The sequence below is a fragment of the Pelobates fuscus genome, chromosome 2, assembly GCF_036172605.1.
Source record: "Pelobates fuscus isolate aPelFus1 chromosome 2, aPelFus1.pri, whole genome shotgun sequence".
NCBI lineage: Eukaryota > Metazoa > Chordata > Amphibia > Anura > Pelobatidae > Pelobates > Pelobates fuscus.
In genome coordinates, this window is record NC_086318.1 from 128,483,747 (window position 1) to 128,510,409 (window position 26,663).

The window sequence follows — 26,663 nt, forward strand, 5'->3', positions numbered from 1 at the left end:
TTCCATATTAAGAAGAGGTTGTCTATATAACGCAAATAGGTGACCAGATTCTCCACCCAGCCATGCCAACTCCACACCATTCTCTCTTCCCACTTCATGAAGAGATTGGCATAGCTGGGTAGCTGGGTGCGAACCTGGTCCCCATAGTTGTACCATTTTTTTTTTTTTATAGAATGAATCCTTAAACCAGAAATAATTGTTATTAAGGATTAAATTAATCCCTTCAATTATACACTCTATTTGTTCTGATTTCATCCTCTTATGTCTTTCTAAAATTGTTCTTACAGCTTTACATCTTTTTGTGTGTTCAATTATGGTGTACAGTGATTGTACGTCACAAGTTATCAGTACATAGTCATCTTCCCAATTAACCGATTCTAGCTTATTCACTAGATCTATAGTATCTTTAAGGTAAGATTGGGTCAATTTTACATAGGGCTGCAACATAATGTCTATATATTCTGACACATTGGAGAGGATTGAGTCTATGCCAGAAACGATAGGTCTTCCAGGTGGTCTTTCAGTATTTTTATGGATTTTTGGCAAAAAATATATAACTTGTATCTTTGGAAATTTTTTATTCAAATAAATATATTCATCCGTACTTAATATATTTTTATCTTTTCCTTGTTTTAAAAACCTTTGTAATAGAATTTTACCTTAATTAAGAGGTAGGATCCTTTGTAAGTTTAATGTATGTTGTCGTATCACCTAATTGTCTAAAAGCCTCCTTTTCATACATTTCTGCAGATAAAATTACTAAGTCTACTAAAATTACTAGGCTTAGTAATTTTATCTGCAGAAATGTATGAAGAGGAGGCTTTTAGACAATTAGGTGATACGACAACATACATTAAACTATACAGGGCAAAACGCGTTAAGTAAGAGACTTAAGTAAGAGTAAGTCTACTTCTTTTTAAATTTATCTTTTATTTCTATGTATTAATAAAGTTCCAGTTTTATTACTACACTGATTGTTCCTGGTGCATCCTGAATCCTGCTTACTTCCTATATCCTCTGGTGGGGATCATACCACCACACGCATTGCTCTGGAAATTGTCAGTAGGATACCTTTTTTTATTTATATACCATCTTTTTATTGTACATACTGTACCATTGGATTTTATTGTTATTTTTTTCTATATACACGATTGTGGAGAACAGGATACCGCACTGTACCATCATCCTTATATCCCGAGATGGGGATTGTACTGTCCAGGAGCTGTACGGCAGAGCTCCTAGTAGCTCTGCAAAGTGTGAGTTAGTCTTTTAACAGTTTATTTATGTACTTATATTATTGACGTATTGCACTATTGTTGTTTTGTATTTTTTTTTCTTTTGAGGGTTATATACATCCCCATACCACAGAGTAAGGTTAATGTAACAAGTAGCCTACATAGTGTCTATGCCATGGATTGGCAAATGAAAAACTGCAACTTCTATGATGCTTTGCTATTCTTAAGGCTGAAAAAGCATCATGGCAGTTGTATTTCTACAACATCTGGGGATCTACCATCTACCATCTAGTCTATGGGTACCATCTCACTTTTATTTTTAAATTAGTCAAACCGTATAGCAGTTTGACAAAAAGGCACTCTCTCTCCTGAATCCCCCATCCTTTAGTCAACTTGATAAAGAAGCATTTATACTTTCATATTTTCAATATCAAGTCTGTCCAACCTTGATGGCACTGATAGGCTGAAAATTCAAGAGGCAGGTTAATCCATTTTATTTCTTTTGGCACAACCTACCACTCACTTAATACGTCCAGTTGCCTACTAACTGCTCTCTTATATTAACACATGGAACTAACCTTAACAATAAACAAATGCATACATGTCATTTAACCACCAATGGGGAAACAAACATGATTGCTTGTGAGTTGTTCATATGATCCTAAATATAAAAGTGGATAAGTAGAATAAAAATGATGGTTAAATTAGAAATCAAAGACCTGTAGGAATGGACTGCAATCTGTCACTTATCATTGCCAGCAGTGAGAGTTAGACTTGAAACACTGACACAATTTGTGTTTTCTAATGCAAGCTGGGTCAAAAACTAACTTCTTCAAGCCTGAAACGGTTAATATTTCTCATAAACCGTATTCACGGTTTTAGTTCATATACATATCATGCAGAATCGTCTCTTGTTCCAGTAGTAGTATATGAAGAAATGATAAAAAATAAAATGAAAAAAATGTTTTATACGTTCTCTTTCTTCACAAACTTTTTTTCTTCATCCTGTTTCATTGTGTCATCTTGCATCTCACCCAATTTTATAAAAATCCCTATAGAGCTTCGAAATATTAAAACTGACTAGCATCAGCCACTGGAAAATAACTTTTATTGTTTCTGAGAAAACACACTAATACATAACATGGTTTCAGCTACTGAGATGACAAATAAATGAACACATTCAGCAAATGAGAATATAGCTGCAATCAACAACTAAGTGAACAGCAAACAAATGAATAAACTGGATTTCAAATTACCCCAATTGTTTAGAATTTAAGAGAATTAATGCACTTCCAGGGTTACAAGTCAAGCATGGAGCAGTTGTTAGCAAACTGTCTTCTATGCAATCCTTGCTGTGCATTAATATGTTTCGCTATCCCATGTGTTTACAGTGAATGCTCACACACTGTGAATAACAAGGTTCATGTTCTAAGAGTAATAGCCTGGGGACAACCAGCTCCAACTAATGAAAATATGCTTCATATGCTTTCACCAACCTTTTCATATTTCATTCTTTTTCATTATTATTCAAGTTTCCTGTGGGAGAGGAAGGATTATCAAATCACTCTGTCTCTCTGCAAGATTCCCCCCCACCTCCCCACCCTCTGTTGTCTCAAATAAATGATGTTACTGCAACTGTCACGAGCAAGGAAGCTTAGTTTCTAGGGAAACTTGCACAATAGGTAGATGATCCTAACTTGGACTCTGAATGAACAGTAGGTGTTACACATAAACAGTTCCATAGTAATATCTGTATCATATGCACATGATTGCAATGAAACCTTCTGACAGCTCCCAACTGCATATGTCTGTGATGACAGCAAAATAGATGAATGGATTTTTAAAGAATGAGCTCATGATTGCAAGAGAATGGTTTAATGATTTCTATACCAGGTGTATGAGCATCCATAAAATTAAAATCATAGAACAATTTGAAAATTGCCATTTCCGGTGTCTTATCTGAATTCATAAAAGCATTGATACATTAAAGTAACTAGACATATATGAGTTAAAGGTAAGAAACACTATTCCCACCAACGTGTCATGCCAATTTAGATATATTTACTGAAAAGAGAGAGTTCCATGACAGCAATAAAGTCACTACTTTGGAAACTTCTATCTACTTTGAGCAAGCACATTTTATTGAATGTATTCCATTTTACCAAATCAGGCTAGTCTGTGTATCATAGGAAACCAATGAAATAACTCTACATAATCATAAATATATATTTATAAATATATATTCGTATATAGTGTCGATTGGATAAGCTGTATTAGTCCAGTAGACAGGATGCCAAAATACCAGAGTATTGCAGTATGCAATGATTGCATTCTGCAATACTCTGGTATTTTATCTTATATATGTATATATTGTTGCAGGATGGCCAGGCTCTTGACAATAAACTTCAAATGCAAGCTTTAGGATAAAATAGTGCTGCAGTTTATTTGCACTTTCCACCGGTTATACAATGCTGTGCTTCACAGAAATAAATACAACAAAAAGAAAATAAAACCTACTCCAACCTGGAGACTTACTAAATAACAGTATTCCTAACTATCCAACTGGCCAGCTAATCCAGTTCCCACTTCAGAGCACTTTAAACAGACTTTTACAGTCTTAGGGTCTCAGGCTCAACTGCCTCCTCTCTCCCATCGGTTAGACTCTCTGATGCCTTCAGAGGCTAACCTTCGGGATATGGGGAAATTTCCTGGTGGACTGCAGCACCTGGGGCCAGGCTGACTGCCCTGATCATCAGACTCATGTAATTTTTCCCCTAGGAGTAAGGAGGGAGCTTGTATGTGTGCAAGCGAGTGAGCGTATGTGTGTGTGTGTGTGTGCCTGCTAGTCACTGAGCTTGTGTGTGTGTATGTGTGCATGTGTGTCTGCTAGTTAGGGAACTTGTGTGTGTATGTGTGTGTGCACCTGCTAGTGAGTGAGCTTGTCTGTGTGTGTGCCTGCTAATGAATGAGCTTGTGTGTGTTGTCTGCTCCTGCTAGTGAGTGAGCTGGTGTGTGTCTGCATATGTAGTACAAAAAGCTAAAACAATTTAACAAAGTTAAGGTTGATGAAAAATGTGGTCCATAGTATATTTGTATAGGTACTTAGGGAAGTTAGTCTGACTGTAAAAATAATGTAATTTTGTCTTTTTAATCTAAATACTTGGAGAGCACCTTGGATTAATAACAATTCTGTGTTGTTCCAGAGAGAAATCTGAGTGCAATTTTAGAGAAATATCTTTGAGATGCAATTGGAAATCCTTTTATTAATTTTATTTTCAAATATAGAATTAACAACAAGAACAAAGACATGTCAAAAGTTTAAATTAAAAAATACCACTTTTTTAATGTTAAATTATTATCTGCTAGTCACCAACTTACTCTTTTAATGAAATATTCTAAATGGTCAAGTTTTTTTAAAAATAGTTTTCTTCCATTTCAGCACTTTAGTACTATATAAAATCTCAATATCGCAGCACTGTAATGGAGGCACACGAAGATGACACAATACTGATTCATATTGGTGTACATTTCCATGGGAAATTTTGAAAGTGTACAAACATGTATTCCTGACCCTATAGTGTTTAATCCACCATTTAGATAGATTGCCCCCCCTTAGACTCCTTAAAAAAGGTCACCTTATTTCCAGTGGCACGCAGGTCCATCAACACTGGTCCCGCCCCTGATCCTCCTCTTTTTGACATCATCAGAATTAATGATTTTTAGCCAGTCCAGTGCTTTCCCACTAGAAAAGCATTGGATTGAATTAAATCGTCAAGGAGGCAGGATGGGGGTGGGGCCAATCACCGTTTTGGCCAATCAGCAACTCCTCATAGAGATGCATTGAATCAATGTATGTCTATGAGGAAAATCAGCATCTCTATGCAGAGCATGGAACTGCAGTGCTGCTTACTGTGCAACACTGCCCCAGGAAGCACCTCCAGTGGCTATCTGAGGAGTGGCCACTTGGAGGTGTCCCTAGTGGGCAATGTAAACAGTGCCTTTTCAATGAAAAGGCAGTGTTTGCATGAAAATACCTAAAGGCAATGATTATACTCACCAGAACAACTACCTTAAGCTGAAGTTATTCTAGTGACTATAGTGTGCTCCCTTTAAAAAGCATTCAAAAGTGTATCACCTTCAGCTCAAGCTAAACTAGAACAAGACATTTCTGGAAATTATATTTGAGGTTTATATAGGCCAAGACAGACTTTGGTAAAAGCAAAATATTTATTAATATAAAAAAGACATAAAAAATTAGTAATTTCTAGTTGTATAATGGGCAATTCATCCTTCTATGAACTATACAAGTCAGTTAGTAAACTACTATTGATACAGTATGTACTTGAAAACAAGTTAATGCTGGGGGGGTGGCTTCACTGCTGACTCTGATGGACCTTAACTGAGCTCACACTATCCTAAACCCAAATTCAAATTTCCTACATGCACTTCCATGCGCATGGGAAAGAATAAATGCCCAGCAAAGGTCAGTGGTGGCCTAAGGTTCCATGAATGATTTTCTGGAAACACTGGCTTAACTCTGCACAACAAGATCCCTATTCAATATGGTGTCATGCTCATCTCCCACTCCATCCACCTCAGAGGAATATGTGCATAACTCCATGTCAGGGCTGACCGAGCATGTGGTGGATCTCCACACGATCTCTAACTCAGATTTGTGTCCCCATGTTAACAGATATTTGTGTCTCTGCATCCATGTTTTTAGGATGCTTTCTTTAGAAAAGGCCAGGTCCCTGGAGACTGATATCACTTTGGTAAAAACTTACATTTGCTGTTAAGACCTCATAAATTCATAGGTCTCCAGGGCCTGATGGCTTGCCATTGGGGTATTAAAAAAAATGTTTTCAAACCCATCTCCCATGATTGTTTAAATGTTGTTTTACATGGTAGTGGCTTCTTCTGTGATTCTATCATGGCCCACTTGATTGTGCTGCACTCCAGCAATTGCTTTCAATCTCACTGCTAAACTATGACATTAAGCTTCTGGCTCACATCATTGCAGGGTGAATTAAACCCTTCACAAAGAACTTAATCTACCCAAATAAATCTGTCTTTGTGCTCCTGGCCATTAGATCAAATACAACACTGTACAGGTGAAAACCTCTGGAATGCAAATATTGCTGGCATTGACTGATGAAGAAAAGGCCTTTGACCAGGTGGACTGGGGATTCATATTCTCTATGCTGAGGCAGATGGGGATTGTCGACAAAGAGTATGTGATTTGATTGGATTCCTCTATACCAGCTCTCATGAAGGTTAAATGGTGTCTAATCTCCACCATTTTCCATCCATAATGTCACAGGCCAAGGTCACCCTACTTCACCTATTTCAATAATTGAGTTATGTAAGACTCATACAGTGAAATTTGTCTTGGAAGCAATGTTTTAAATCTTGTTGGTGTTTGGGAAATATCTAAAACTGTATAGCAATTAAGGCATGTTTTATTTTCCTGTTTCTAAACCAAACAATATAGATGAATTTTATGACTGGTCCCTGAGGTCCGGTAATATTTATTACCAGACCTTTTCAGATCAGAGATGGCTTGACAAAAGGCACCACACTTACAAAGTATATTGTCAGTTCATTGAAAGGTCATTCACTTAAAGTTTGAGATCTTAGATGGCATATTGTTTTGGGGCATTATATATGTCATGTTTGTTCTCAAATTAAATGTCTGTATTCACCAAGATGATCTGCCTGGTTACAAAGACATCAGAAGCACCTGCACATAAGTATATAGCATTGCACATTTTCAGGTTTGGACCACAGCACCTCCTCAAAGGACTAACCAAAAACCTGAGACAAGAAAAAAAAAAAAAATATATATATATATATATATATATATATATATATATATATATATAGTTATTCATTAAACCTAAAGAACTTTGTAATACCTTTTGAGAAGCAATCAAATGTTGTAGTTAAAAGCTCTCTTGGGACAGAAAGACTGGTACCTTCTAAGTAAAGTCAGTATTGTGGTTTCAGTAAAATGTTCCTTTTTTATTTTATGTCTGTAGGTTTGGCCCTGATTTAATAATTTTGTATAAGACATTGAAATGATTTATTATTATGAAAAATAGTTATCCAGAAATATTACAATTGTTTGTATTTGTGTGTACCTGTGCATTTAAAAAAAAATAAAAAAAAATCTTTATTAAGTTTTGCCCATGTCTGAAATAAGAATCGCATTACTGAAGTTACTTATAGAATAGTACTGTTATTTCAAAGGCATTTATGCTGAACTGTATTTTATCTGTTTTTAAATCAGTTGTTCTGTTCTGTATCAAATGCTCATAGAATCTAACCCTCTATTACATCCCTCCGACATTGGCTTTTGGGAGGTTGCCCTAGGACTTGATTTGCCTAGGCAACAGTAGACAAAAACATTTAATCTCAACCAGCAGAGCAATATGTGTTCTAAATTCAAAAAGATGAATTTCAAAATGCTATTGAACTGGAACTCCCCAAGTTCTACATGCCTATTTGCTTACCCATTCTGACACTGGGCCTTTCTTTCATATATGGTAGTCTTACCCTAGAATAGCTCCCTTTTGGAAAGCTGCACATAGTACATTGCAGTCACCACACACAGTCCACCTCCCATTTAGCCGGCTGCTATATTAGTACACCATACCATGCTCCCAATATCATTGTATAAAAAGTAAATTGTCGATGCTCTCAATGCTGCTAAGTCTTCGAACTTGGCCCTCTGGAGATGTTCCACTCAACAAAATCTCAAATTGAATAGATCTGGAATAGATCTAGACTGGACTCATGTGGGGGTTACCCTCTGCTTGTAGGCATTCTCTTCTACATGGAAATCCCAGTGTGGCCTCCCTTTCCTCTCATTCTACCTATGTCCCTTTCTTTTTTCCCTTTCACTTTTCTCTTTATTTTACTCTTTCTTTGCTTCCTTCATTACATTGTACAGCGCTACGGAATCTGATGGCGCTATATCAATAATACAATACTAAAAATAAAATAATAATTACATGGTTGTCACTTTACTGGACAGCTTAGAATACAATCAGATTTTTCACCCTCAGGGCAATGAACAAGTCTTCTACTTAATCTACAATTGATTATTTTCATATGATGCTATTTACTATTTTACTATGATTTCTTCTTTCTTGTTATACACTCTTATAATTGGATTTGTTTAATTATTTATCCATTCTTGGTTTTACCTGATATATAATATTGTATGTGTTTTCTATGCTTATATTTTCATTTTCTATATTTTGTACAAAACAATTCTTTAAATAAAAGTTGTAAAAAATAAAAAGTTAATGCTGCTAAATGCATTCGTTAAATGGTTTTGTTTTATTATTGTTACAAATATGTTGCAGTAAATGCTATATATCTCTAATCAGGAATGTAGCAAACATTTTTTTGGCATATATTTAAAAATGAGCAACTTGGAGGGGCGTGGCCAAACACTGCATGGAGGCAGTTGCATAAACCGCGAGCTCTGCTGACTTGTGGACTTCACATAGTGACAAACAGCAAAACCGAAGGCACGAAACGTCCATTCTGCCACCAAGTCCACCCTGAGCACTATAACAATGAAATCAGGCAAAAAACTGAAACAGAAGACGATGTATTCACATCTGAACATGCCGCAAGTGGTGAACCTGCAAACCCAAGGTGGCGTCGGTGAGCCTGGATCACCTGTGTCTGAGTCCGATACGGGAGACAGTAAGGCAGCTTCCGAAACACAAGCCTACTCCCTGCAACAGACGCATCAGTGAGTACCATACTGAATGACTTAAAAGCAGCCTTACACTCCGACTTTCTGACAATAGCGTCAGACATCAGGGCAGACATTAGGCCTAAGGCGACAGGACAGCCCATATTGAAGAGTTAAGCCATCTCTTGATAAAGGTATAAATAGTGCCGAAACGCGTGTCGAGCAAGACACTGCTGTTAAGCTAGTTCTTTTAATAGGGTTTTCTATGTAGCCAGATATTCTTAACCTTGAAGCAGCTAGCTATCCATAGGGTAAGCATAGGGAGCTAGTACTTTATTCACTAACATTAACACTTTTTGCAGTATTAGATTCTGAAATTGGGAACCGACTAGAAATTTGGATATCAATCAGTGTGGGGAGGATAGCTCTTAACATAGCACTGTAGTATCTTAATGGGGAAATAGCATGCTTTGGTCCTGGTTGGGGTACTACTTTAACATAACACCAACTCAGGCTCTATGCTATCTGTTCTTATCCCAGATACTTTCTTTATTTTCATGTTACATTGAAGGGGCTCTTTTTACCCTCACTTCCCACACTTTGAGTAGTGAGTTCTCTGACCGATAGGGTAGGGGTGGGGTAATTACAATTGCTTCTTACACCCCTTTTTTTCTTCCTTTCATTTGAACTACTATATTTGGCTGGAACTCATTTTAAATAGCCCCAGCTTTGTCTAAATATTGTTATCTGTCTCCCTTTCTTATACCTACTTCGGATATACTTTTATAGTGGATAATTAATTATCCTGTGAATATATTGACCTGTTTCCTTTCATTGTGCTAGCTTTATTCTCATATATACTTTAAATACATCTAGTCTATAACATTGTAACTTCGAAAAGCTACTGGAGCGATCACTATTTACCTAGGTGAAATATAGGACAGGTCAGGCTGGCTTGTTAGATTTCCCCTTTTGTTTAATTATAACTTTATTGTCATTTACACTTTTTTCTTGTGTGGTTATTCGTCTAACGCTATTTACTGAATAAAGATTGAAGTACATGTAATTTTACCATTTATACTGAGCTGTTAACTTTCCTGGTGGGTAACCTCTAGTGGTTTTGAGAGTTGATATCCCAGGTGATTTCGACACTTGGGTTTCACCCTTGAAAAGCTGCTCTTGTTATTCTTAAGCCATCCTTTACCCATTTGCAGGCTACTGCACCGAGCCCACGTGTCTAATAGGAAACTGTAAATAGGTTATTTTCAATCTTTTGATATCTGCATAGCCCTTCAAACCACCTCACCGCTGGTCAGGCACAACTTTAAACCGCCCCAAGCCCCCACTGATCCGTAGGTACATAAACCCAAACCCTCTAGCCAACAAACCCAACCACCACTATGGCTTTCAAATTATTCTCATTGCACACCAAAGGGCTGACATCACCTAAGAAGCACAGGCTGGCCCTCCAGGAAGCCAAAAAACAAGGTGCACAAGTGGCATATTTTCAGGAAACCCATTTTAAGTGGGGGTCCAGGCCCAGGTTCAATTCTCCTTGGTTCCCATTGGACTACCACGCATGTTATAACAAGAAAAAGAGAGGGGTATCTAACTGGTAAACAAAAATATTGCTTTTGACCTGGTTTGAAAAATCAGTGACAAAATGGGCAGATATATATTCCTCCAATGCCACATCAACAACAATCCCTACACTCTAATGAATATATATGGCCCCAATGGCAACCAAAGTGTGTTCCTAACCAATGTCTTTGCATTGTTGAATGTATACAGCTTTGGGGGGGTAATTCTTGGAGGTGATACACATTTTCTCTTAGATAGCACTACAAACTCGTCCACTTCCTGGACCGTAACCTCTGCCACTTCCAAAAAATGACACACTCAAACAACCAACATTTGCCAAATACTTATGACACACAACTACATAGACCCATGGAGGATTTCCCATCCTTCCGAAATTGACTACACCTGTCATACTGCTGCACACAACAGCTATTCAAAGATTGATAGATTCTTAATCAGAGCTACGTCCCTAGCTAAAGTGTTGAGCACTGATATTGGCCTCATCTTGTGGTCAGATCACGCTCACAGAACACTAACACTTAACTAACAATTTCCCTCGAGTGGTCAAACCACCTGGAGAATGAAATAGTCACTACTCAATGACCTGCATATAATCTCCCAAATTACACTGGACCTTTAGCACTACTTTGCAGGGAATACTCACCCAGACATGACACCAGACCACATATAGTTAGCACACAAAGCAGTAATCTGGGCCTCCAGGATTACCTTCCTAAACAACGACAAGGGTTAGAAATTTAATGCGTACTCTATATTTTCCGAATTCTCCATATACAGGTACCACAGACACTCCTTAAATCACTACAAGCCACATGCCACACATTTATCTGGGGGTATAAAAAACCCTGTATACTCCAAATGGTATTACAAACACACCCAAAACAGGGGGGAGTGGGCCTACCCAACATTGGCCTATTCTACAAATCCTCTGCATTGACAGCGAGTATACTCCTACACTCCCCAGAGGGGAAACTTCAATGGGTAGACATGGAGAATGCACAATTCCATGGAAACAAAATAATTAATTACCTGTGGACAAACAGACACCTCAGAATAACCAAGACCGAGCTGCTCCCAACTACACTGCTTACTCTCAAATACTGGAATGTTTTCTTTGAAACCTTGGGGAATACATTTACCTTTTACACTAGGGCACACCTGACAGCCCTAAGGGTGGTATTGTCAGATATCCCCCTGCAGAAATGGCTAAAAGCGTGAATCACTCACATTCACCAAATACTGAACACATAGGGTATACGGTCATTCCTATGAATACAAACAAAATGGAACCTACCCTCTATCACCTTATTCACATACCTACAACTCAAAGGGAGTATCACCTCACATGTACAACTACAACAAACAACCCCTAACCAAAACCCCCTTCCATCCACAGCTATAGTGGAAAGATGCTGGGGGGCCCCAACAAAACCAGAAGTCATCTCTCTCTGCTACAAGGCATAGGAAAGCACTTTGCCTCACAAATCTCCAAATGGCAAATCACTATGGGAAACAGATTGCTCTATCAACCTTTCCAATGAAGAATGGATAAAAGCCCTTAACGATCTGTCCAGATGGACAAGGTGTTACACACACATAGAGGCCCATAGGAAGCTATTATGCAGTTGATACATAACCCCACACAAGCTTTACAGAATATACCCAACCGTATCACCACTCTATTGGAGATTTTCCGCAGAGGAGGGCACACTCCTTCATGTGTGTTGGACATGTCCAAACATCCAACCCCTCTGGTCAGAGGTACAAAATACCCTGCTCGCCCTTCAGGTCCCTGGCCTGCCGAGGAACCCCAAGACTTATCTGCTCATGCTGTTCCCACCCTTACTAGACAAGACTCACAAACAATTGAGTGCCATTACCCTTCTAATAGCCTGAAATCTATTGACTTACTCAGATTCTCTCAAAAAAGCCTGGGAATCTAAGGGCTCCTGTAACTGCACTCAACCTGCAATCTGCTGAAACCAATTCCCCAGCTTGGGGGTCACAGCCCAGAGTGGGACTACTACTGTGTTCACTTTCAACATCCTTTCTAGCTCCTTTTTCAGTTTTTGATATTTGTCCACGTTTCTTTTTTTTTAAATTTATTTATTTATGATTTCATATATTATTTTAACACATAATGCAATAGAATACAAAACATATCATACAAAGTGGCATTATGACAATCAATGTATGTATAAATCACATACAATCGTGAGCATGGTTCCCATACATAATAAATAACCATACAGCCACGTCACTTAAACAAACATTTACAAAGACGAACACTGTGACTGCGAGACCGATTACTACTTTATATTGTATTATTCCCAATGTATTAGAGAAAAATATGCTCTTTTTAGGGCTCAATATAAATGGCAGTAACCTTTCTATTAGTTCTCTATAAAAGTAAAAAAATATGCTACTTTACAATTATCACTCGGGATATAGATTTTCATCCATCTCCAATTGATAAAACAATTGTTTTGATGAATAATGCTTTTGTTGGAATAATTACTTCCTTCTAGTGTCGAGCAATTAATATTTATGCTGCCATTAAGCAATGGGTAATCAAAATGTATTTATTTTTTAACACCTACCATGCTATTTATATTTAACAGAGCAGTTTCTGTTTTTTTAATCAATGGTCTTCCAATAATATCTTTCACAGTTTTAAATACTTAGTCCCAAAATTGAACTATTATAGGGCAATTCCATCATATATTATACATGGTTCCCTCCTGATGTAAACATCTCCACAAACTGGAGAATTATAAGGGGAGATCCTAGAAAGCTTTACTGGCACCATGTACCACCTGTATGTGACTTTTACTTGTGTCTCTAAGATTTTAAGACAATGTATAGGTTTTTTGATTTTTAAAAGTGTATAATCCCAAACTCTATAATTTATAGAGATCGCTAAATCTTTTTCCCATTGTTTCATAGGAGATTATTTCAATATCAAAGTTTTCAGGTTTCATAATGCCCTTGCATTAGAAATAGATAATTTTTTACTTGTACCATTGAATGTTTTCTTAAGTAGGTTGATTATATCATTATTTGACTTTAATAGATGTTCCTTAAGAAACCATTGAACTCGAAGGTATTTAAATATATTTTGTTGAGAGAGGTTAAATTTCTGCTTCAATTTATCAAAAGATAATATTTCATAATTCTTACATATTTCCCCTACTGTACATTCCCGTTGTTTAGTGCAACTTCTTAAATTAAGTTCAGGCATTACTGTCTCCAAATATTCTAATATTAGAACTTTCATAAATATTATTAATTTTTAGATCTTTCTTTATACCTTGCCCTTCTTTCAATATTTGTGATATTATTAATGAATTATTTGTATCATTAATACTTGTCTTCCTTCCTATATTATTCCACAATAGAAAATATAGGTTATCAATGCCTAGTCTACTTGCTTTCAACTTATGCCACATTTGATGCTTCAAATCTCTTACTTGTAGTTTATGTGCGTGGATAATCATATTCGCCTGATGGGTATTTCTAATTATCGGATATCCTATACCCCCTGATGGTCTTTTTTTGGACAAAATCCTAGTATTTATTCATGGTCTTTTACCTTTTCAGATATAATTAGTAAAGCTGGAATGTATGAAATCTAACCATTTATTTGGGATTGCCAGTGGGATCATTCAAAATAAGTATGCCCACTTGGGGAGGATATATGCTGTGATAGTATTAATTCTCCCCCACCAAGAGATTTTATAATATCTCCATTCCCTTAATAGCTTGTTTGTATGGTTAATGAGTCTTAAAAAAATGTGCTTCCATTATCACTTTTGGATCTGCGGTAATATCTATTCCCAAATATCGTATGGCCTTTGATGTCTAAGTAAAATCAAAATAATTTTTAAGTCTTTTAAGGTTATCAGCTTCAATATTTTTAATTATAACCAAAGTTTTATTCACATTTAATTTATAATTCGATACAATACTATACATTTTAAATCCCTGCATTAAATGTGGTAGAGAGAGATGTGGTTCTGTTACTGAAATAAGAAAGTCATCGGCATATAGACATATCTTTAATCCCCTGCCTTTTAATATCACCTCTTTGATCTGAGGGTTGCTTCTTATATTTATAGCAAGGGGTTCTAAAGAAAGTATATATAATAAAGGGGATAAAGGGCACCCCTGCCTCTTTCCATTTGATATATTAAACCAATCTGTACAAAAATCCTGTCCCACCAATCTAGCTGAAGGGGATGAATATAACGTACCAATCACATTACCTAACCAGCCTATTAGACAAAATCGGGCCAAAACCTTCCTTCTCTGCATCCACGACAGGGTCAGAAAGGGGAGCTCCTTCCTGCTGGGCCCAGTCCAATATGTCTACCACTTGCCTTGTATTATTACATGACTGTCTTCCAGTTAGGAAACCTATCTGGTCCGGGTGAATGACATAAGACAGTCTTTTTAAATCTTTCTGATAAGATCGAAACATATATTTTCATATCTATATTAACTAAAAATATTGGATAGTAGTTTGATGTATCAGTGTGTAATTAATCCTGTTTTAAAATGGGAATTATATTCACTCTTAACTCTTTAGAGGCCACCTGCTTTGCTGCTAATTCATTAAAAGTTGTCAAAGGTAGAATAACAGTTTTCTGAAACACTTTATAAAAAATATTCTTATATCTGTCTGGGCCCGGAGCTTTACTGTATTCTAATTTGCCTATTTCGTGCTGGATCTCTGTCTGGTCAGTCTGCTGATTCAAGATCTTTAGCTGTTCTGGTGATATTGTCTGGATATTAGAATTGTTTAGATAATTATCTATTTGTAGAGATGTTGAATTATCCTCCAAATTACAGAGACTTTCATATACAAATTTAAACACATTACCAATTTCTTCTGGTCTTAAATATATCCTACCATATTTTATTATTTTATAAATGTTATTTTCTATTTTTTATTTCTTTAACTTATTAGTTAACATCTTACCCACTCTATTATTCCTATAGTAAAATTTGGTTTTAGTCTACTTAAATTGGATTCTATTCTTTCAGATATTTTTATATTTATCTTTTCTCGATATATTTTAATTTGATTTTCGCTGTGTATTGTAAAAGTATTTTTTTTTTGGGCAGTAAGATTGTAAAGTTGAATATATAAATCTGACATATTTAGTCCACAGTTCTATTTTTCTTGACTTGCTGTTTTAATCCAATAACCCTTTATTACTGTTTTAAAGGTGCTCCAAAGACATTCAAAATAAATCTCTTCTGAAAATATTTTGACATTTTATTAATATAGTCTATGTTTTCTTTAGATTTCAATAAAGTATCACTCAGTCTCCGCGGGGGAGGGGTTCTCTGGTACTAATCCTTTATCCTATACCTACTATCACCATATCATTGTCCGACCACGTATTATCTCTTATCATAATTGATTTTAGATTTTTTTACTAGCTGGTATCCCACCAAATCATATAAATTCTAGCGGCAGAACTATGTGCTACTGATCTGTGTGTATAGTTTCGATCTGCTGGGTGGAACAATCTCCAACAGTCAAATAAACAAACTTTTTTATCAGTCTATTCATTACAGTTGCCTGTTTAACTAATGTTTTATCCACAAATTGACTTGATCCAATACATTTTGTCCACCTTTTCATGTTCCTACTGTCTGATGTTATGGTCACTGAGTATTACAATAAATGAAGTATGGAGAGACTAATTAATAAAGACTATAACCACCTGGGTGCTAATCCTCACTGGAATTCCCTCAAATATGAATAGTAATCAACATAATAAGAAAGAGGATGCACACCAAAAATCTTAATAATAACAAACCTGGTTTTAATGAATCAATATCCAATACAGGCAAAAAATAACAGTAATAAATAAAGTGACACAAAATAGGCACAAAACATAAATCAGAAATCAATAATAATTTACCAAAAGTTCTCACAAGCCTAATAGGGCAGAAACAGCCCAATTAGGCTTGTGAGAACTTTTGGTAAATTATTATTGATTTCTGATTTATGTTTTGTGCCTATTTTGTGTCACTTTATTTATTACTGTTATTTTTTGCCTGTATTGGATATTGATTCATTAAAACCAGGTTAGTTATTATTGAGATTTTTGGTGTGCATCCTCTTTCTTATTATGGTCACTGAGTATTGCCACATCCAACACCACTGAAGACTTCTGTTCCTTGGTTGGCCCCTACTTGCTTGTCTGTCCGGATCTAAAAATACCACAGGACCTTATCCCTGTCGTTCTCAACTATCCTTTGGGATATCTCCAATCTGGACTTAGGCAGTCCCAGCCCATATTCTGTGCAAATATGTTGGTATACAATCCTTTGGTATATGTTGGTATACAAGCATCTCAGTGTATGCTGTCCCTGCTAACTTCTTGCTCCTGGCTACTATGTTCTGGATTGTCTTAGCACAGTTTGTACCTTGGGTTCAGTCTAGTGGGGTAGACCACAGCTTCTATTGATTTGGTGCTGAGTGTCTATTTATGTGCTGATAGAATTAGGGCCTCAGTGCTGTTTTTGCAGTCCTGTATTTCCAACCACTCGTAGGATTCATAATGTTTGCTACATCCACAACCTGCTGGTGTTACATCACAAGGAGAGGTTTGTCTTGCTATGGAACCTCCTCCTATTTTTTTACATCCTCTCTCTTTTGTTGTCTCTGGCATATCCTTAGGAGTTCACCTCTGGGAGCCATATTTGTGATATACATGTGGATGCTCTATGTTTCATCCAGGACTGTGAACTTGACACTCATCAGGACCCAAGCTCATTCCTTCCAGGTGGTTTTAGGATGCTGAATTGTGGGTGAAATCCTCCATAGTGAGTATTTCCAGCTTAATGCCACTGATGGTGACCATCAGCGACCATGTTATTATTCCATCTGCGTACCTGAAGATTGGTTGGACACGTGTTGATGGCTTGGATCTTGTTCTTGCCATTGAGCTGGAACTTCTTGACCTTTCTGACTCTCTGGAGTTACTTTGATGTTGCTTTCCTGCTTGCCTCTTCCTCATGATTGGTATGTGTTTGTGGTACCCCAGTTACTTGTAGCCATTCTCTACATCTCCTATTTGACCTTCTGGTACTTGAACTCCTTCTGTCCTGATCACCTACTCTCTTTTTCTATCAACCGCCAACATTCATCTACTCTAAACAGTATTCGGAAGTTGTTGCTGTATATCCTAGATAGATGGATCAGGAGATATAGTGCAGCAATTTCTCCATTAGCCAAGCACTGTAGGTCCTCTTGATAGTAGTTTGGCTCAGAGGCACATGTAAAAAGACAGATAGACCAATGGTGTAGTGCTATCAAAACTAGGGAGAGTGTACAACAAAGACGTGTACATTTTTCACTCACATTTATTGGAGCTTGAACTTGCTCCTGGGTTTAATTGGTACAATCCCCACTTAAGGATATATCTCAAATGAAGGTGAGTGGCTCAATAAGTAGACATAGATGCGTAGTAGTATATAGAAAGAAAAAGAGATACAATGGTGTGATATTGTCACTAAAGGTGAATATTCAGTAATAAAAAAATATAGTGCTTCATGATGATATGGTTAAGGCCTATGGAGAACAGCATTGGAGATAGTGTTTCATCTTGATATATACTATACTTGATGTTTACTTTTTGCAAGAAGCTGGTTAGTTTGTGGTGCTATGCGTTCATACAGCATTGTTTGTTTCTTTATCCAGTAAATGTGGATAATGTCAGTTCCTGGGGCTGGCCAACTCTTCATGTGGGCTACTCAGTGGATATCTCCCACTGAGATGGGGGTCTGCTTTCAGGTCTAGTAGCCACTGGGCCTTGGTGTTTTATGAGAAACAAAGATTACCCCTTAAAAATTACCATAAGTGTGAGGGGTATTAAGGATTATTTATTGGGGAATGACTAAAGGCTTGAAGACCACTAGTCACTTGTAAAAACATATATTAAAGTGTTAAACCCTTATGAGACTCATAAGGTGTTAATCCCCTTTTGTGCACAGTATAATGAGCTAGGAGCCTGGCCATCTCCTGGCCTGATATGTTTGGGGTTAGATGCTCTTTAAAACATAAGTTCATAGAAAGAGGTAGGGGACACACATCAAGCTTCTAATAGTTTTAGTCATGTCCAGTGTACCCCTTACCTTTGTTTAATACATTAAATTGTGTGTTTTACAGAGAGCCTTGTTCTTTGCCAACACAATGTAACCTGAAACACTGAAACAAGTATAATGTAGATCTGGCATTAGCTGTCTTTACATATTTTATAAATGAGACAGATGCTAGTCTTCACAGAAGAGATAACTTGCTTATTACTTTCTTGGCCTGTAAAAATGCCAATCTCAAACTACTTGTAAGTCTGCACAGTGATGGGAACAGGAGTGTTCTAATCAACATATCTCAAAGCTCTCTGTGCACAGACTTTGCTTTGAATCGAGCAAAGGTCTTTGAAAGAGAAAAAAAGACTAAAAAGATAACACGCATTTTTATTTATTTTTTTTACTAGGGGGATGAAATATATTACCCTAACAAATGTATACTGCTATTTGCAATCTTTGCACTTTATTTGTTTTATTGAAGATATAATTACATTTATAAAACAAGTAACCACAGTATGAAGTTGGAGTTTGCATGTGTAGCTTTAGATATAGATATATACATACCAATTCATACCATGTAATCAACATGTGAATGAGTGGATAAACATGTGTGTGTTTCTACATGAAGGCTTGAATATGCTTAATTTGTGAATGTAAGTATGTGTTACTGTATAAACAAAGAGTAGATTTGTGTGTACTGCTGTACATTTACATCATTCACCAGATATTTCTTTAGCATTTTGAATTTAAAATGTTTCCTCTCACTCTCTAAAATGTATCATCTCACTCTTTCAATTGATTTGTACCATTTACATATCAACTTCTATTTCAATTCAGTCAGTCATTCAATAACCATCCCTCTAACACCAATTGTCAGCACTGTGAGATGACGATTTAGGAGTAGCAACAAAAGATTTAGAGTACTTTGCTTTCAAAGCTTTAAGCTCATTTTCACTAAGCTAGGCTTTTATGAATCCTTTTCTGAAACCAGAGGAACTATATGGAGCCCCAGCAGCTCATCTGCTGTGGAAAACACAGCAGATGAGCGCTGAAGTTGTGGCCTGGCAAGTGTGAAATCTCAAAGTCGAGTTTGATTTAAATTTTTTCTCTAGACCATTCTTTCTTCTATATTGATGACTAAAATGCATTCAGTATCTTCTTAGCCAGCTTATAGGTTTACTCCAAGCACCATGATCACATAAGTGATTTGATATGGTACTTGGAATCTGTTTGTGCAGCATTTTTTACAATGAAACACTACAAATTCTGTATGTGTAGCATTCCACAATGAAACACTACACATTTTAAATATGTAAGAATGTGGTTTAAAATTCACACCCTAGTGGAGTGCTAATATAAATAAAAGTGATAAAGGGGTTCACTTACCCCAACAATTTTGTGTTGTCTTAAATACAGGAATATGCTTGTAAACATACAATGCAGGGGACAAAAAGATAAAAAAAGCATATATAGTGTAGATGGTTTTGGTGAAAATGAATGATGAAAGTAAAAATTAGAACCACTCACATTATCTGGAGCCTATATACGTAGGCCTATGTGCTCTTTGGGCAGCAACACACCCTTTCCTCTGAGATGTACCTCCACAATAACAAGGAAACAAAATGAGAAAAAGGGACCCAAAGGGTAGTATATGTGCAAACAGGCAAATAATGTATAGGTGGTAAATGTTATGCTCACCTTGTTGAGAGCCTTAAATTCCTGGCTCTGATGGTGATGTGCCAGTATAAAGGGATGGCACTTCCCTGTAAAGATTCCAAGAGGCTCCAAGGACTTCAATGGATAAAAAAAATATTTTATTGATTCCAAATGGGCAGAAGTGGTCTGGGTGCCTGGAGTGCCCCAGGTAACCCAGGTGATCTGAAACCAATGCTGGCCAGGCCTCCCTTCCAAGATTTGCAGAATAAATAACGGTTCAGGCACTGGGGGATAACAAAATAGCATCATTGGGGCATCATTAGCCAGCCAAATGGGCATCATTAGCCAGCCTCAATCAATGATTCCAAAACTGGCATGAAATGCCCTCCTGCCCCCCCCCCCCCCCCCCATCCACACACACACACTCGTAGTCAGCTGTGAGGGCTATAATTATAATGAATGGGTGAACCTATTGTCCTCACCAGCCCTCCCATTGATTGGCAGTGGATGGGGTCTCTAATATTAATACATCAGGGACCTAATGTGCAGTGGATGGGGCTATAATAAAATATACATAGCAGATAGACATGCCATTTTGTATTATTATTATTATTATTATTATTATTATTACTGGTATTTATATAGTGCCATACAATATTATCAAAGGGGCAGATTTAACAATAAATGAGACAATTACAAAAACTTACAGAAACAATAGATTTAAGAGGGCCCTGTTCAAACAGTCTATAGGAGGTGCGGTGTAAAACACAACAGGACAGGAGGTAGCAATCAAACAAGGTGGACTAAAGCAAAGCTGGATGAGAGAATATAGTGCTGCCCGTTAGGAGAGAGCAAGGGACAGGCATGTGAGGTAGAGGTTACTCTCTGAGGCCATAAGCTTTCCCAAAGAGATGGGTTTTTAGGTACTTTTTAAAAGATTGAAGACTAGGGGAGAGCTGGCATTGGCAGGCTATTCCAAAGGAAAGGAGCCATTTGCGAGAAGTCCTGCAAGTGTGAGTTGGCCATATGGAACGAGCGGAGAAACCAAGAAGGGGCATACCCGTGGATCTGTAAAGAGATATAGGAGGGGCTAGAATTGGTCAGTGCTTTATAGGTGTGGATTAGTACCTTGGATTGACTCCTATAGAATACAGGAAGTCAATGTAAGGACTGACAGAGGGGAGAGGTGTGAGAGGAGCGACAGGAGAGAAAAATCAGTCAAGCTGCAGCATTCATCAGACTTTACAGACTGTAGCAGGGCAATACGACTTGTGGGAAGACCTATTAGGAGAGAGTTGCAATAATCCATGTGAGAAATTACTAGAGCATGAGCAAGCTCCTTAGTAACATCTTGCGTAAGAAAAGGGGGGAAGCGGGCTATATTTTTAAGGTGGAATCTACAGGATTTGGTATCAGACTGGATGTGAGGCTCAAATGTTAGGCCAGAATCAAGTATAACGCCACCACTAACCACTAACTTGAAGGGAGAGTGAAGGAGGAGGATCAGTATTAGGATGAGGAAAGACCAGGAGTTCAGTTTTAGAGAGATTGAGTTTAAAAAATTGGGAGGACATACAGTCAGAGATGGAAGAAAGGCAAGCAGTGACACATTGCAAGACGGCAGGAGAGAGGTCTGGAGATGAGAGGTATATCTAAGTGTCATCAGTGTACAGGTGGTAGTGGAATCCAAATGAGGTAATAGGTTTGCCAAGAGAGGCAGTATAAAGAGAAAATAGAAGGGGACCAAGTACCCCCTAATACCCCACCCAGTGTCTATGGATCCACAATCCCCTAGCCCAATTAAGCCAATACTTTAAAAAATATATATAAATACCATTAGATGTCTTCTATCTTCTGAAATCTTCTGTAATGTTTATCCTAAGATGGCTGAAAATTTTTTTTATCTAAACTTTACATAACTTTTAAAATATTATAATGACAGAATTGTAAATACATTTCCAACACTTTTTTTTTTTAAGTGACAGGATTTTCTGGGAGATTAAAATCAAGGCCAGAATCAAGTATAACGCCAAGGCAGTGGGCTTGCAAAGATAGACTGATGTGGGTACCACTAACTTGAAGGGAGAGTGAAGGAGGAGGATCAGTATTAGTATGAGGAAAGACCAGGAGTTCAGTTTTAGAGAGATTGAGTTTAAAACATTGGGAGGACATCCAGTCAGAGATGGAAGAAAGGCAAGCAGTGACACGTTGCAAGACGGCAGGAGAGAGGTCTGGAGATGAGAGGTATATCTAAGTGTCATCAGTGTACAGGTGGTTTTGGAATCCAAATGAGGTAATAGGTTTGCCAAGAGAGGCAGTATAAAGAGAAAATAGAAAGGGACCAAGTACCCCCTAATGCCCCACCCAGTGTCTATGGATCCACAATCCCCTAGCCCAATTAAGCCAATACTTGTAAAAAAAAATATAAATACCATTAGATGTCTTCTATCTTCTGAAATCTTCTGTAATGTTTATCCTAAGATGGCTGAAATTTTTTTTTATCTAAACTTTACATAACTTTTAAAATATAAAAATGACAGAATTGTAAATACATTTCCAACACTTTTTTATTTTTTTTATTTTAAGTGACAGGATTTTTTGGGAGATTAAAAAAAAGGAAGGAAGACATCTATCGGTAAATATATAGGGAGGGACAGAATTCAGAGTAGGATTTAAGAGGTAATCATACCTTATTTGTTAGTAGTTCAATTATGTTGTTGCAGGTACATATAAATTAGTCTTCATGGGTAATTTCACAAAGGTACAAGTAGAATTTGGATATGATTGATTTTTTTTACACAAAGTATGAGTAAAAAAGTATGAGCAATGGTAGAAAACTCGAGAAAAAATACATAAAGCTTCCAAGAAAATAAAGCACTCACTATGCAGCATAAAGCCCCCCACTGTTGCTCAGGCAGTGCATATGAATCCACAAAACAAAATAGCAACTATTGCGTAGCCTCTGTTTTTTTCTATGTGCACAAAACAAGGTGCTACTATCATTTATTTGCAGGACACATAACGAATGTTTTGGGGTAATCCCTTTGTCAATGCATCATGTCGATCCCCCCTATATAACACACTCACCTGTTTAAACAATTAATAATATGTTATGCTGCATTCATTGTATGTAAAACCATTTAAATTTGTTCATTACTAAAAAAAAGTTATTGACTCCTCGAGCCCTACTCTGGCCCACCCTGTATATATATATATATATATATATATATATATATATATATATATATATATATATTTATTTATTTAATATTTTTAATACATGTATTGGATTAATTGGATGTCCCCTATTATTATTAGTGTGAGGGGAGTAGGAAGAGTAATTTTGTATGTCAAAAGTGATTGGACCCAGTCACTAGTGTAATGTATTATTACAGAGAGCAGCCAGTGGCTGTTTATCGGACATGCCCCCAGTCGCAGCATGGGAAGTCGGACACGAATTAGGTTTGAAACCTCCCTTGTACTAAAGGTGGTTCGTAATGACTCCAATATCTTTTTCTTTAGTTATTTGCCAACATGCTAAAATAAAAAATAAATGCATTTAAAAACAGCTTTTTGCTGTTATATAATTTTTAAGGCCTTTTATTAAGGGTAATGTCCTCAAAAATGGCACTTAATTGCTGAATATGATCAATTCAAAGTCAAGTACATTATTTGAACTGATATACATTGGCTCCCAATACGTTTTTAACAGCTGTAATGTAATTGATTCAAACTGATAAAAGACTTATCGAGAGCTGACAAACTGCCTATAAATGTTATTAGTTGGAATATAATGGAGACTTAAATTAATATATGTAACACTGCACCAAAAAAGTTAAAAAAAGATAAATAAAATAAATAAATAAAGATGTGGAGTTCAAGGAGACTCCAAGCTGATTCCAAATGGTAGACCCAAACTCAATGTATCAAGTATAATAGGAAAGATATAAACACTCAAAAAAAGCTAATTTATAAAAAAATATATTTTTTTTTAATTTTGTTAATTTCACTTGCATACGTAAATAAAAGTATATTCACTATGAAGTATCAACATTACAAGAAAATCCCTAAAATACTGAAAAGAGCATAACAAAGGGGAACAATGGGAAAAGGAATTCACAGTTAAGTAATTTGTAACAGTCTGTCATGAGGTTAAACACACCACAATTGGTCAGCAGTATACAGAAACAGGAGCTTGGCAATGCATCATGGAGGCCACTGAACCATAAATCAAATATCTGTGTCCTTATATTTTATTAAAACAACAGACAATGAGGTATTGGTGAAACTGGATACTTCATATAACCTGTTATAACCCCTTAACAACTGCACAATGGTCAAGGTCATCCTGCAGTGCATGGCTTTTTAAAAAAATTTCAGCCCACTTACTTCGGGAAATAGGGCCATCCCAAGGCCCTATTTAATATTGTACTGCAGAGAGTCCTAGATGGAATTTCTCCCCCCTACCCCCCCCTCCCCCCCAAGTAAGTGGAATAATCTTATAAGAGAAGACAATAGGCTGTTAGAGTAAGACCTGCCAAAAATGAGGTACATTGATGTTGTGGCAGGCTTATGAAATCTATGATCATATGCTGTAACTAAACACCCATAATGTTTGCCTAGATTAGTGTTTTTGAAAAAAAAAACCTAATAAAATCTATAAGCTTTGAAGTTGATGTTTAGTGGATCAGTGAGTGTACTGGATCTTGTGTATTGGATGAAGTGGTCCAGCAGTGCCTTTTTATGTACATATATACGTTAGAGGGTGTTTTTATTTCTATATTGTTCATGCAAACATCTCTTGAATTTTATTTGAAGGTATTGTGATTCCCAAGCACATTTTTACTACACAACTGTGTGTACTAAATTATATCTAATATGTCATAGTAATTTTAAATAGCCTTCATATAAACCAAGACAGAAACCAAATGATCAAGCTGTGACATTTCTCAGATATGACAGCTCATTTCAACATGGGACAGAACGAGGTTAAAGGTTACTAAAGCATATTATACCAATGGCATTCTGTAAAACCGTGGCAAATATTATGCCCCAGACCTACACAAATATATTTCATGGCTAGCATGGCCTGCAGGTGGAGGGTTTACTTTTAGCTCAAGGAATAATGAACCTTTCAAACAATTCTGTAGAGTATTTTTGTTATTTTCTTTCAGGAACTTTGCAGCAAGGGTTGCTATGGAAACTCATTTTTTAGCTTTTTGCATTCTGTTATTTACACATAAATCTGCTGTAAATGTTCACGACAAATATAGGTTTCATTTGACAGTTTTCATGATACAGACTGCATCCATGAAGATCAATATATGTCAGTTTCAGCTAAATCATGGAAAATAGTACATGTATGTATGTATATATTAGCATCATTAGGTAGAGCAATGCATCAGGTTTTTGGCACTGCTGAGATGGATTCAAAAGGGCATGCTTTATTTTACACCACTTTTTTCAACTATTTAATCACTAAATGAAGAATGTTTTTAATTGCTCACAGGACAGGTAAAATCAGTCAATCAGTTATTAATGCACACTTCAAAATTAAACTTGTATATGCATTCTATCATGTGCTTACAGTTTGCCCCTAGAGTCCATCACCACAGATAATGTATTCTCAGTTTTAAGGACTGTGTGTTTGTGTGTAGTTATCGTTTTTTTTCCATGTATAAATAATAGCTAAATGTAAACCATTTTAAAAATAATACTAAACAATATCCAAACATTATATGAATTATATTAAAAGAACAAGGTCATTTTTTTCTGCTGAATAAGCTGCTTACATGACACAATAAGTAATGTAAGCAGTAATGAATTAAAAAATGAGTTTCCTTCGGTATTAAAACATTTTCAGAGCTTACCAACTATCACCAGAAAGGAGACAGACCACTGGAGTACATATAGCGGTCGCAGGGGTCGCAGCTGCGACTGGGTCCGTCACTCATGCAGACCCCTTCGGCCGGGTGCCTGCCATCATCATTTGCGGCCCCACCGGGGCCGCATGTTAAGGTGCCAATCGGGTGGCCTATGCTGTTAGGGTCAGCCGATGGATATGGATTGTCAGTGTGTGTCTGTGTGTGTGTGTCTGTCGTGGGTGGGGTGTTAGAGAGTGGAGTGTTAGAGAGGAGGAAAAGTGGATCAGTTTTGCACCGGGGCCCCATGGGTTGTGTGTACGCCACCGAAACAGACTCCTTCCCCCAAGAGAGTTCTACTTTGACATCTGATTCTTATGAGACATGACATATTGTTACAGGCACTGCTGTTTGGAACTCTCTTTGGAATATTTTATTCCTCCACTTACTCTACTGACTGCTCTCCACTTCTAACATACATTGACTTTC

General features: G+C 36.9%; 1 protein-coding gene across 1 annotated transcript in view; it reads left to right on the plus strand.

Moving 5' to 3' along the window:
- NAALADL2 (N-acetylated alpha-linked acidic dipeptidase like 2) overlaps positions 1–26,663 on the plus strand; it is a 711,495-nt gene that overhangs the window by 185,387 nt on the left and 499,445 nt on the right. The gene's annotated exons all lie outside the window — the stretch shown is intronic.